This window comes from Felis catus, chromosome E2 (genome assembly GCF_018350175.1).
Source record: "Felis catus isolate Fca126 chromosome E2, F.catus_Fca126_mat1.0, whole genome shotgun sequence".
Classification (NCBI taxonomy): domain Eukaryota; kingdom Metazoa; phylum Chordata; class Mammalia; order Carnivora; family Felidae; genus Felis; species Felis catus.
The window spans coordinates 54,495,752-54,510,324 of NC_058382.1; positions in this window are offsets into that span (position 1 = coordinate 54,495,752).

A 14,573-nucleotide genomic window follows, 5' to 3' on the forward strand; every position below is an offset into this window, starting at 1 on the left:
CAATCACATCCCTTCATCCTCCTTAGTTACCTGCTATTTTAAACTTGGGGCTTATCAGTGCTACGTATTTCGTTCTTACTATTCATCTATTCTTACTGTGTGTCTGTATGCCGAAGCCGGTTTCATTCTCTTGTGTGTCTTTAAACTTAATATAAATGGGATGTGTATGTACTATTCTGCAACTTGCTTTTATTGTCCCAACACCAATTTGTGAGACACGTCCACATGGAATATATGAAGTTCTAGTTCACACATTTTCACGGATGCATTCCAATGAATGGATTCATTAATCCTCCTGTCTGTGAACATTTAGGTTGACACTTTTTTCTTTACTACAAAGAAAGCTGCCGTGAACACTCTCAGCACATGCCTCTGTGCAGTCCTAGGAGGGTTTCTTTGGAGCACGTGACAGAAGGAACATCATCGAGTTATCAGGTACGTGTATCTTTAACTTTGGCTGTTCTCAATAGAAGCTGTACCAAATTATATCCCACCGGCTGCAAATGAGGATTCTGCCCCTCCACACCCTTGCCAACACATGCCGGACCCAACTTTAAAATCTGTTAGTCTTGTATATCTTCTTTAAATGGTCTGTTATTCTCACTAGTCTCCAAATTCCACTCGGGCAACCACTGTGGTTACCTCATTCACTCGCAGACCCCCGACAATTCTTAGCACTTGGTAGACTTCACGACAAAGAGATGGGGCCGATGCTCAGTGTTTTTAGGGCAGGTTCCCAGCCTCATTGTTCTCTGCATAAATCCTTCATTATGCTGTTAACAGTAGGAAGGGAAGGTAGGCATGGTCCGGTTACTGGGAAAATCTTGCTATTAACTGAATCAGCACACACATGGGATCCAGAGTGTGGAGAAAAGATGTCTCTACCTTTGGCTTCAAGTTGCCTGTCAGTCAGGACTCTGCCTCCCTTCTCTCCGTACCCCCCGGTGCTCTGGGTACCTAACCCCACCCTAGACACCTGGCCAGCATCTTCCTCAGCCTCTGGCTCGGGTTCAGTTGTTCAGGTCCATCTCGCTCACCCCTTAATGGCGATGGGGGTTGAGAAATGGGTGGGTGAGCAGGAAAGAAGGGCTAAAGAAAAGGGAAGAAAAGCAGCCTTCCTGGTCCCACCTCGGTGGGGAGCATATGAACACATCAATTGCTGAGCTCATAAATGCACTTGGTTTTCTCTGTGCTTTTTCAAATACCTCCTTCTACTGTCCTAATTTAGTATGGGCCAAATTCCTAGAAAAAGGCAAGCGTGCACCACACCCAAGACAGTGGGGACCGCATCCAAACTTTTTGTTCCAAATCCAGCTTCCCTGCAGTGGTTCTCATCCAGGGGCAGCAGCGCCCTCTGGAGGCACATGGAAAATGCGTGGTGGCATTTTTAGCCGTCTCCCTGCTTGGGAATTTAGTTAGTGGTCACGGCCAACAATGCCCACAATGAACAGGTCAGACCCGCACGGTGAGGAACTGTCTAGCCTAAAATGCCAATACTGCCCCCCACTGAAATCGCCGTGGGCTCTGGGAGGCTGAGGGCGAGGCCTGTCATGTTCACAAGCATGTCCCCAGGGGAGTCCGGCACACAGCGGGGGCTCCATAAATGCTTGCCGAGCGAAAGAATTCGGGACTCCAGTATGCTGTAGCACCAGCTCACAGAACCCAAGTGCCTGCTCCAAGCACACACTGGAAACCAGAGTGCTAACTCATCAGTCAGAAACAGACTAGGAATCTAAAGGGGAAATATCCTCTCTGCCAGAAAGTGCGTGAAATAATCTTCAGATGTGGGGAAGATTGTGTTCTCTGTCCCTGGAAAGCTATCACCTGGAATCCTGTCACTTCTCCCATTTAGAAATATGAGGGCGTTAAAGAGATACAGTCATAGGAAAAAAAAAAAAGCGTAAGTGTTCTGACATTACAAAGCAGCCAAAACCTTATGCACAACAATTTCCCCCCAACCCCACCACCATATGACAGTGACCATGAATGAACATCGCAAAGCAAAATTGGCCAAAGCAGTTGCTCCTGGGCCTTCAGGAGCAAGTGAAGGGAGTTCGCAAGCCCGTCCTACTGAAAGGAGAGAGCCTGACTAAGCACTGGGCTCTAGATCAGAAGGCAAGGGTTCCATCCTCAGTTGTGACGCCCAGTAGCTGGGTAAGTTGCCGAACTTCTCCAAGCCTCGGTCCCCTCATCCATAGAATGGGAACGACGATACCTACCCTATAGGGTAACATGAGGGTTAAGTGATACAGTGTCAGTAAAGCAGGAAGCACAGTGCCTGGCACTTAAAACACACATTATCATTACTAATTCTTTGAAAAGCAACCCCAAATAGCCAGTAATAAAGCCACTGACTGCCTTGCGGAATAAAATAGACACTCAGCCATTTAACCCAAGGACATGAGCAGACCAACAGAACATCCTGTTCTTAAAAGACGTAGATGAAGTAATTTTATTCTGCCTCCAAGTCCTTTTGTTCCCTGGTTGACCAACAGTGCTGCGATTCACATTAAATTATAATTGTGTTTCTATATCCCTCTGGTGATAAATATTTCACTATTGGGCCTCTTTTGGAAGAAAGAAAAACAAAAAGAAGGTCTTCGAGCCAACTTATTCCTCATTCAACCTTTACATTTTTCTTCCCCCATCCTCCACCTTCTCTCCACTGGGTCCCATTGCTGGCATTTTGCTGTACGAAGGAGTGGATTTGTGCTTTATTCCAATAACTTTGAACACTGATAATAATGAAAACATTTGGCATCTGTTTTCTGTTGAAATGTGAAAGCTTCAGAGCAATATTTACAAAGCCTACTTCCCCAACCGCGGCTCTCAGATCTGATTAAGTAACACTCAAACATGACATTCCAAATCAGAGTAACAAGCTGTTCTTGGGCTGTGTCAGGGCCAATCCTTTATATTTTCAAATTTATGAGTATGCTACGAGAAACATCACTTACCCAGCTGATCCAACAAATATGCTCTCTCCTCTCGTTCACATGCAATAGTTTAGATCTTCCTGACTCAAATCCCAGTCAGAGTCCCCTTCCACACGTTTTAGGGACTGGCTATGATGTGGGGGATGTCTCAATAGTGGTGGTGCATGAGTTGGGGCATATTCATACGTTGACTGATCTTTTCGTGAAGATGCTCTGGCATAAACAGATCAAGGTAGCAGCAGGGAAGGCTATATATATTTCTTTAATCAAACTCAAGTCCCTATACAGAAAGCTGAGAAAATTCTCCCTGGGAGAGTATGTGGGCAGGCAGCAACTCTCACACATCCAACTACACAGATTTAAAGCAAACCCACTACCGTTAACTATTACTATGTGGAGTAGGCTGAATAATGGCCCCCAAAGAGATCAGGTCCCAATACCTGAGACCTATAAATGTTACATTATTTGGAAAAGGGGTCTTTGTGGATGATTAAGGATCTCAAGATGGGAAGATTATCCTGGATTATCTGGTGGGCCCTAAATGCCATCACAAGAGTCCTTCTAAGGAGGAGGCAGAGGGAAATCAAACAGAAGAGGAGAAAGCCATGTGGCCACTGCGGCAGAGATTGGAGTGACGGAGCCACCAGCCAAAGAATGCCAGCAGCCACCAGAAGCTTACAGAGGCAAGGAATGGGTTTTCCCCAAGAGCTTCAGGTGGGAACACAGTCCTGCCAACACCATGATTTCAGCTCAATGGAACCAATTTTGGAATTCTGGCCTTCCCAAGTGAGAGAATAAATTTCTGTTGTTTTAAGCCACTATGTCTGTGGCATTTTGTTACAGTGGCCACAGGATAATAATATACTAGAAAAATAAAAAGCAAATCATAACAGAGTCAAAATTTAACACTGGCAAAAACCTAACCCAGTCCTCCCTCTGTCCCATCTTACAGACCAGGAATGTAAGCAGAGAAGAGGCCAAGTGCTGTGGTAAATCCACACAGAATGGGAGGTGAAGCCAGGACCAGGTTTCTGAGTGTCACAGCTCCCTTCAAAGAAGAGAAGTCGCACCTTTGGCCTGCTCGGGGGGGGTGCCCTTTGAACCTTCTCAGAATGTTTCCAGCACTGTCCAATATCGTCCACTATGGCAGCCACTAGCCACCTGTAGCTATTTAAATTTAAATTCATTAAAATGAAATGAAATTTAACATCCAGTCCCTCAGGCACACAAGCCACATTTCATGACCCCTACACACACATGTGGCTAGTGGCTGCTGAATTACACAGGACAGGCAAACATTTCCATCATTTAGAGGAAGTTTACTGGACTGGACAGTGCTAGACCAGGCACACAGAACGCCCTGCCAACTTCTCACCAAACTTAAAAACACCATGTCTGTTTGTTCCTCTTGCATTTCCAACACCTAGTACACTGGCTGGCCTGCCTTGGGGAGTCCCATAAGGACTTCTATGAAGGTGCAGAGTGACACCAGGAATTGTGACCCCTCACACCCTCTCCTCACTGAGAAGGGCTTTCTTGTCTCCTTTGAGGGGCACTGCAATATATGGCAAGGACCGCACCTCAGGCAGCTTCCTTGTCCAAGCCCAAGAGCAGCATTGGGAGGCCAAGAATAAGACAAAGGGGGTAGACTGTGTCAGACCCTCCCAAGGCCTGGCTAATGTCCCAGGAGAGTCTAGAGGCCATTCGGGAGCTGCTCCTAATTTCTATACCAACAGAAGTATGACACACTGTCTCTAGAAAACACCAATGAATACTTGCACGGCCCTTCATAGTTCAAAAGCAATGCCCTGGTCTCCTTTGATCCATACAACTGGGGAAGCAGAGACCTCCTTTCAATAGTGAGAAAACTGAGATGCAAAGAGATTAACAAGAGACGGCTTGCCAAAGATACATAAAGAAGCCAACATCCCAGCAAAAAATCCTGACTCTAAACTTGCCTTGCGTACCATCTCATCTTCCTTTTTCCCCTAAGACGTGGAGATGGGTCCTAGGCCTTCTTGAGAGCACAGGCGGGGGCCCACTCACCTGTGTAGCTCACCCGTGATACCTAAGCAGGGTCTTCCTCAAGCAATCAAATAATGCCTATGCTTGGTTTTCACATCTCACTCTCTTCCCCAGGTAGAAGAAGACAAGTCAAGTCCAAGGGGGAAATGAGTCAAGTACAGTAAAACCTTGGATTGTGAGTCACTTGTTCTGCGAGTGTTCCGCAAGACGAGCAAACACTTCTAATAAATTTTAACCTGATAAACGGGCGACGTCTTGCAACATGAGTAGCACGTGACACCGAACGTCACATGATCACAACTGAGCCAACGGTTTTTGAAATTTACTTTGGTATACAAGTGCGGTGGATTACAAGCATGTTTCTGGAACGAGTTATGCTTGCAAACCAAGGTTAGGAAGTACAGTAAGTACTTGGAAGTGCACTTCTGAGTAGTCAACTCCAGAAATAGAGGATTGTTGCACACATCAACTTCAGAGAAGTGAGTTCCTCATACTGACAGAAGCTATGGGCCACAAGTAAGACAGGGTTTTCAGGGCAGACAACAGGCATTTGTGCCCATGTGGCCATGTTCTGGAGGTTTTTGTCACACACACACACACGGAATCTGTGGACACTCACAGTGTTCCAAGAATATAATTTAAACCTCACCACACCTGAAATGTTGTCAATTAAACCACAACTCTATGAAGTAGGTGCTAGAATTAGTCTCATTTCACAGCTGAAGAAACCGAGGTTCAGGAAGGTTAAGTAAATTTGCTCTCCATCATTACAGCTCGACAGCGACAGAGCTGGGATCTGAATACAGGTTTGTCCTATTCTAAGCTCCTTCCCACGGCAATACTCCGACTCTCAACAAAGCCTGAAAGAGACATTGTGGATTTATAGGAATTTGTCATGGAAAATAAGGCCTTAGGAGAAAAAAATTCTTGAAAATAGTTATGAATAGGCTTCTACATGGATAAATATATACATATTTTGAACATATTCCTAATTCCACTCTGTGTTTCTGTTGTCAACACCTGTTTTTTTGTTTGTTTGTTTTTTTAAGGCTTCCCTCTGTCTTTAGCAGGAAAACCCAGAACCCAACAGAGTCCACAAAAATAAAAATAAATGTTATCTAGGAAAAGAAGAACCAATGGTACTGAGTCCTTTTCTCAGAAAAGTACATATTGATGACACATTATATTTCTAGAGGAAATTACGTCTTGACTTTGAGAGTCTAAGACTCTTTAAAAAATTTTATTATGGAAATTTCATTCATTAAGGAAGAGAGAAAAATATAATAAACCCCTATGATCGACCTTTTATTTTCAACAGTTATATACTCATGGCCAGTCTTGTTTCATCTAATCCCCCTACACTCACTTTGTTTGCTCGTATTTTATTTTATTTATTTTTTTTTCAACGTTTATTTATTTTTGGGACAGAGAGAGACAGAGCATGAACGGGGGAGGGGCAGAGAGAGAGGGAGACACAGAATCGGAAACAGGCTCCAGGCTCTGAGCCATCAGCCCAGAGCCTGACGCGGGGCTCGAACTCCCGGACCGCGAGATGGTGACCTGGCTGAAGTCGGACGCTTAACCGACTGCGCCACCCAGGCGCCCCTGTCGCTCGTATTTTAAAGTAAAGCCCAGGCATCTATCAGTTACCCTGTGAATACTTCAAAAACTTTGAATGCATCTTTAACTGATAAAGACACCTTTTCAACATAATCACAATCCATTATCACACTTAACAAAATTACAGTAATCTCTTATCATCTGAAACCCAATCATACTTAAATTTCTCCAACTGCTCCCCAAAATGTCTTTTTTTTTGCAGTTAGTTTGTTCCCATCAGAATCTGAGCAAGATTCATATATATCACATTTTGTTATGTTTCTTGAGTCTCTTAATTTTACATCACCCACAAAACTGGACTCGAAATGGATTAAACACTTAAACATAAGACCTGAAAACTATCAAACTCCTAGAAAACTAAATTAGGAAAAAGCTCCTTGACAGTGAGTGATCTGGGCAACATTTTTTTGCCTAGGACACTAAAAACACAAGCAACAAAAGCAAAAATAAACAAGTGGGACTACATCGAACTAATAAGATTCTGCACAACAAAAGAAACAAACAACAAAATGAAAAGGCAATCTATAGAATGGGAAAAAATATTTGCAAACCATATATATCTGATAAAGGGTTACTCTCCAAAATATATAAGGAATTTATACAACTCAAAAGCAAAAAAAAAAAACAAAACAAAAAAAAACAAAATAAACCAAAAAACAAACAAAAAGATTAAAAAACGAGCCAAGGACCTAGACATTTCTCCAGAGAAGACATATAAATGGTCAAAAGGTACATTAAAAGATGCTCAACATCACTAATCATAGGAGAAATGCAAATCAAAACCACAATGAGATATCACCCCACACTCTTGAGGATGACTCATCAAAAAGACAAGATAATAAGTGTTGGGAGGATGTAGACAAAAGGGAACCCTTGGCTCTTGGGGATAATGGGAAGTATGAATGTTCTGGGTACAGAGCAAACACTCCAGTTTAGCCAGGTCTAAATCACTCCGTACAGAATGCTTCAACTACTCAGCTCCCCACCCGGCAGAGCACAGTAGAAAGCAAATGCCCTGAGAATTTCATAACTGTTTTGCTCTCGAGTTAAATAAGATTTTGCTGTCATATTCAATATGACAACATGTCAAATTAACACTCCCTCAATATAATATATCACCAATAGGAACTGTTCTCAAAAACTTCAGTACAAAAGCCATTTCAGAAAAGTGCTTAAAAATTGACTGGAGAAAAAGAACTAAGCTAGAGAAGTGACCAAGGAGAGTGGAGGAAAGTCTTTAACCTCAAAGATGTAGTCATTTAAAACAAAACAAAAAAAAGTAGTCATTTTATGGAAGGTAGTCACATCAGAGATAGTCTAAATCAAATTTTTAATATACTTATCTCCTGGGGAGTTTATTAAAATGCAGGTGCTCAGTCAGTAGGTGAGGGGTAGGGCCCGAGACTCTGTATCTCGAACAAGCTGCCAAGTGATGCTGACACTGCTGGTCCACGGACCACAGTTTGAACAGCCGGAGTCCAGATGTAGATGAAGGCCTAGTGAAAAGAGAATGTTCCCTCTCTGCCCTTTCTGCCTCCCCACATCCTCCCAGCTCCTTTCATACCCACTCATCCTCTAGGAATGAACGCTCAGTCCTCTAACTCTTCAAAGTACAACCATTCCTTGTGAGCAACGTCTCTGTGGGCTAAAATCTTAGGCACGGGACACTTGCTCCTGGTAATGCAGCTGATTCTATCATCTGAAAGCTTTCCCGATAAAAAGTACTTGAAAATACTAAAGAACACATCTCAAATGAAATGTGTGAGGCATCGCTGACCTTACAGGAAAGCACAGAAAATCTATGGAGGCTGAAACAGAAAACTGTAAGCCAAACAGGTAAATGCATCAACAGATGCGCAGTATCCTAGACCAGCCCCGTAAACCTAGAAACAGGTTTTCATACATAGGCCGGACGAAGATGGAGAACATGGGTCTGTAGGAGGAGTGGTACGGAGATAAGAATCCCACGTGGTGCCAGCCCCCAAAAGGCACCCCTCTAAGAAAACGTAACTACCATAGGGAGACCAAAGCCTGACACCGTGAGCTCCAAGAAGAAAAAAATTTTTTCACCCAGAATTCATAACCATGAGTTTTCTTCCCTCTCCTCATTACTCAAGGGGTCTAGGAATTCCTAAACAACAAACTTAGCACAAAAGGTGGCTCTGACTCCCTAATCCCTCTGGGGTACCTAAGCAGAGGCAAATACCAGAGCTCTCAAGGGTGTAGAGGTATTCTCTCTCTTCTCCCTGCGTCTCCCCAGCTCGTGCTTTTGTTGTCTCTCTCAAAAAAATAAATAAGTAAATTTAAAAAGCAGCAGCAGTAGCAGCCTGGCAAAAAAAAAAAGGGGGGGGGGAGGGATTGGGGGGGGGGCAACTGCAGCAAAAATTGCTGGTCCTATAGCTACTCCCTGTCCGCCATGATCCACACCAGCAAATCGAATACCTGACATCCTGCCTCTCCCCAGCTGAAGTCCATTTCAAATTCAAGTCTCACTGCTTAATGGATACCAATTCAGTAAAGCCTAACTGTAAGAGAATCTGAGAAAATGTGGGACTTGGCTTTCCAGATGAAGCAGTATGGGGAAGCACACGTAACTGACGCTGAGCAAGTTCATCAACCACAGACAGGGACTTCCTTAACCACGCAATGGTGTCTTCAAGAAACGTACTGCAGGGGCGCCTGGGTGCGTGAGTTCGAGCCCCGAGTCGGGCTCTGTGCTGACAGCTCAGAGCCTGGAGACTGCTTCGGATTCTGTGTCTTCCTCTCTCTCTCTCTCTCTCTCTGCCCCTCCCCTGCTCATGCTCTGTCTCAAAAATAAATAAAAACATTTAAAAAAAAATCTTAAAAAAAAAAAAAAAAAGAAAGGTACCGCAAACACGTCACTAACCAGTGAAATGTTCGGATTTAATGTCAGTAACAAAACTAGTCTGATGCTGCTATTAAACACTGTACTAGATGCCTAAGTGCAATTTTTTTTTTTAAAGTGTAAGCATTAGAAAGGAAGAAGCAATACTGTTAATACATTCACAAGTGACATGACTGCCTACATAGAAATACCTAAATAATCTATAAACTATTAGAATTAAAATTCAGCAGACTTTCTAGATATAAAATCAATATAAAGAAAGCAACTGCATTATACCCATAATAATAAAATAGAATATGTGATTTTTAAAGTACCACTTAAGAACAAATCTAGCAAAAGATGCGTAAGGTTGTCATTTAAAAATCATTTAAAAAACTGGCGGGGGGGGGGCACGACTGGGTGGCTCAGTCGGTTAAGCTTCCGACTTCAGCTCAGATCATGATCTCACAGTTCATGGGCTCAAGCCCCACAATGGGCTCTGTGCTGACAGCTCAGAGCCTGGAGCCTGCTTTGGATTCTGTGTCCCTCTGTCTGCCCCTCCCCTGCTCATGCTCTATGTGTGTGCCTCTCTCTCAAAAATAAATGAACATTAAAAAAAATTAAAAATCATAAAAAACGTAGAAACATAGAAGACCAGAAAAAAATGGAGAGACGTATACCATGTTCATAGATTTAAACAGCTTAATATCAGTGAGATGTATTCATATATGTCTGCAACTATTTACAGTATAATTTAGAAACTTCTAGCACAGTTGAAGATGTATCCTTACAGCTCAACAAAATCCAAGGTTTATACTCAAGAGACACTCTCGCAGACTGCACAAGACATGTAAGAATGCTAACTAAAGCATTTTAAAAGCAACAAAAATCCAGTGTCTAAAGTGACCATCAACAGGAAAATGCATAAACTGTGGTACAGTCATACAATGGAATATTACACAGCAGTTAAAATGAATAAAGAAGAGTTTCATTTAGCAACATAATTGTGAAAAAAGTGAGCTACAGAAGGCTATACACATCATGACAACTTCTCAACAAAATATTTAGACATGCAAAATCATACAGTTCATGTGTACTTACATATATATCACAAGTATAAAAACATACATGGGAATGAAATACATCAGAGCAGTCTATAGTCACCTTTGATAAAGGAAGGAGAATGGGATTGGGGTGAGACACACAGAAGGCTTCACCCACATCTGTAACATGTTATTTATCAAAAAAAAAAAAAAGACCTGAAACACAGTGAAACATTAAAATTAATAAAAGTTAAAAAAAAATTTAATTAGTAAAGCTGGATAGTGGGTACGCGGGTGTTCATGTAGTATGTACAGTTTTCTGTGAACCTGAGAGGTTTCCTTTACAAAGAGAACGGCAAGGTTGGCTAGCTTAACAAAGGTGACACACGTGTGTGTGTCCCTCATGCTGTCAGAGGTGGTTCACACTGAGCGGGTGTCTTCCACAGGTTTCTGCAAGCGAGAGCAGCTCAGCCAGCTCGATCCCCCGCCCCGCCTCTCTATCATCAGTCTCGTTTTCAACGTCCCGTCTTCCCAGATGACCAGCTGGCTGTGAGAGCCGAGATGCGCTCGGAGGAAGGAGACTGCCCCCCAGGCTTCCAGCCTAGGCCACCTGCTCCACCTGGAATACCACCGAGTCAGCAGGCTGGTAACAAGGCTTCCTCTGGTCTCCCCCTTGCACTCTCAGCTATGGACTTTCTCCTCCAGGAACCTCACCGTGCGGGGGGCAGCGTTTGGCAGATCTGAACCCCCGGATATAAGAGCACATAAAGGGCACCAATTTTCATCTGACTGTGGTGGCAAAGCCACCTCACCTGGGACTTGGGGACTTGTTCTTTTGCTAGGCACAGAAAGATCTCTGGTGTGTCCACCTGGCAGGCCAATGACATCACCTTTATAGATTTACCCCAAACGCTCTCAGGAAATGAACTTGGTGCTTTAAGCCAAAAACTCCATGGAGATTAAAGTGGTTTTAAACCCCATTTGTGCAGGGTCAGAAAAAGTTCAACTTTCTATCCTCACTCTTAAGTACAACTGTGCAGTGTTTCTTGCAGTAAAACGTTAATAAATTTGTCAAGAACAGAGAATCAGGGCTCAGGGCAGTCTACAAAATTAGATTTCTCAGGAACACCTTGGCCTGAGCTCTTCAACTTGGAGAGACGGTCCTTTAGGACCCAAAGCCGCTAGAAATCCACACTAAATACATCTATCACTTCACTCCGTATCCTGCATAGCCCTACAGTGTCTTCCCACCGCCCTGGAAAGGAAACCCAGATTCCTCAGCAGGACTCAGGTGGTCCTTTGTGATGCGCGCCCTGCCCTCACTTGGACTGTGTCCAGCTCGTTCAGCACTGTAGTACCAGCACACGATGAGGTGCCAGGTGCCTGATAAATGCAAGAGGACGTAGGACGTCTGCTCCTTCCCACCCCCTCTCCCTCCAGCCTCTCAGGCTCCTACTACAAGTGGCAGTAAAAAAAATTTAAAATTAAAGAAATAATAAAAAATTAAAAAATAAACCAGAAACCCCCAGGAGGAAAGTGCACTTGCTCCGCAAAGGAGAGAGAAAACTGAGATTTCACTCGGATCCGCAGAGGGCTGGGAATAGCAGGCAACCGGCGACATGTCCCAAACCAGAAGAAGGTGGTGGTGTCTCAACAGAAAGAGAAGCAGACGGCCTGGTGCTGGGGCACAAATCCAGCCATCAAGGCACAGGCAGGTCCCATTTCCTCCCTGATCCACCTGGCACACGGTGACTGTAGACCCTGCGAACTCCAGCAGTCCTGGACTACAGGTGCTCCATCACAGAGGGCACAAGGGTCTTGCGTTAGCGTACATTTTGGGGGACAGGTACTTTCAAGTGGGAGAGGTGACCATCAGTGGGCCATCAGTGAGGATTCTTTGCATTCTCTCTGCCCGGCAGCGGTGCGCCGCAGGGGGCCGGAGTCAGCTGGTCCCAGCTCGGGGAGCCTCCTGTGAGCACCTCTTCCCAGCTCCACCGTCAGGGACAGGGACATCGGCTTGGCAGGCTGAAATCTGCCGTGGCAGGATGGACACCACAGAAAATAGCAAACGCTACAAGTTAGTGCCTTTTATTTTCCTTCTCCAGGGTTTTTAAACATTTACCAGACACGACTAGTTACAGAGAACCATGTTAGTGTGCCTGAGATGTGGGCCCCCGGAGAGCAGAAACAGAGCCCGGGTGACAGCAGCACATCCCATACAAACAGGTTACTTATTGCTCTCTGAAAGGAATACTTTCCATTTCCTATGGTGCTTCATTTTCGGTTTCGAGTTAGTTTTCTGGGGGGAAAAAAAAACCCAAAACAAAACAGTATCCCTGTCGGCATGGGCCCTGAATCTCACTCACGTCTGCATCCTCAAAGATGTCACTCCACAGATCAACACCTCCCTCCTTTCTGGCATTCTTTTCAGGAGACAACCCTTTCCCAAGTGTCACTCACCATTGCCTTTCGATTTTGCGAGTCCCCCTCTCGACCTCACATTATCCTTTCCATCAGAGCCAAGCCCTTCCAATTACTTGTGTCCCTCCGGCTCAGCCCTTATTTAATCCAGTGACACTCCGTCCTCTGGACCCTTCCTGCCCATCTCTACGGTTTGCCTTCTCTCCCTACACCTGCTCCTTCTCCACATATGGGGCTCCTTTTCTTGTCCTGAAATAGTCACGGAAATGCACAGAAGACACACCCAACTGTCAATTATTGGAGCCAAGGGACATCAGGGTGTGAAATCTATCAAACTTAGATTGTCTCGGTGTTCCACCGAAATGTGGTATTTACGTAATTTTAAAAACTCAAGTGACCCCGAAGTTTCATCTATAAAGCACCTCAGGCGGCGTGCTAGCACCTCTGGCCCACAGGCTGCCAGCGGCCACACGTAAGCTGTTGTCTCCCGATTCCGTCGTCATGCAGACAACTACTACGCTCCGGACCTGCGTCCTCAGAAGCCGAAGAGCCATCTCCGCCCAGGGCCTTCCGCACACACCTCGAACCCAGCACTCTCCCCCACACCTCTGCTACCCCCCCTCCCATTCCCACTCGGGGCAGGGCCCCAGCAGCATGCAGACACAAACGCCCAAGACCTCCTCGCCAGCCATGCTGAATCTGTGTTCAAACTGCCCTCAAATCCAGCCATTCGTCTGAATTTCCAAGCCTCTTTGCTATTTCAGGCCTTCACTCACCACCCAAATTAGGACAAAAATCGAACGGGACTCCCTGGGTATAACCTTCTTTCTCCAATCTATCTCCTAAACCATAACCAGAAAGATCTTACTAAAATGCAAATCGAAACACATCACCTTTCCAACTAAGGCCCCTCCATAAATCCCTAATCACCATATTAAAATCTGCAGCTGGTCACAAGAGCATCGAAGAAAAACTTCCAGGGGCGCCTGGCTGGCTCAGTCAGCTGAGTGTCTGACTCTTGATTTCAGCTCCGGTCATGATCCCAGGGTGGTGGAACTGAGCCCCGCTTCGGGCTCTGTAAGGAGCATGTAGCCTGCTTGAGATTCTCTCCCTCCCGCTGCCCACCTCCCCAGCTCACACTTGCTTCCTCTCTCAGAATAATAAAAATAAATAAAAAAAATTAATAAAAAATTCATTCGTTTAAAAAAAAAGAAAAAAACTCCAACTGAATTCAAAGACATCTTTTATCTTCCTCCACCAACAGCTCTCATACTCCAGTCATGTTAAACAATTTGAAGTTCCCTAGAATGCATTCCATTTTTACTCCATTTGTCAAAGATTACCTTGCTAAGTGGCTGTCTTGGAATGGCTCCTTCTCCTTGAAGGCTGGGTATGGATGCCCTTTCTATGTTTTCTAGGACACCCACCTCATCATGGCACTACTATGCTACTGTAATAGTCAACTCATGCGTTTACTACAAGCATCTAAAGGCAAGATGTCTCATTTCTGCACCTGTTCTGACAAGGAGGAAGGGGCTGAATAAATATTCATAAATCTCAGTCTCAGAAAGGCCCTCAGAATTAATTCTACTTCTTTCTCCATCTCTCCAGCAAATGCCTGCTACTCTCTGTGACCACCTTGCTCAGTGAATGTCCAGCCCCTTGAACACCTCTTATGATGAG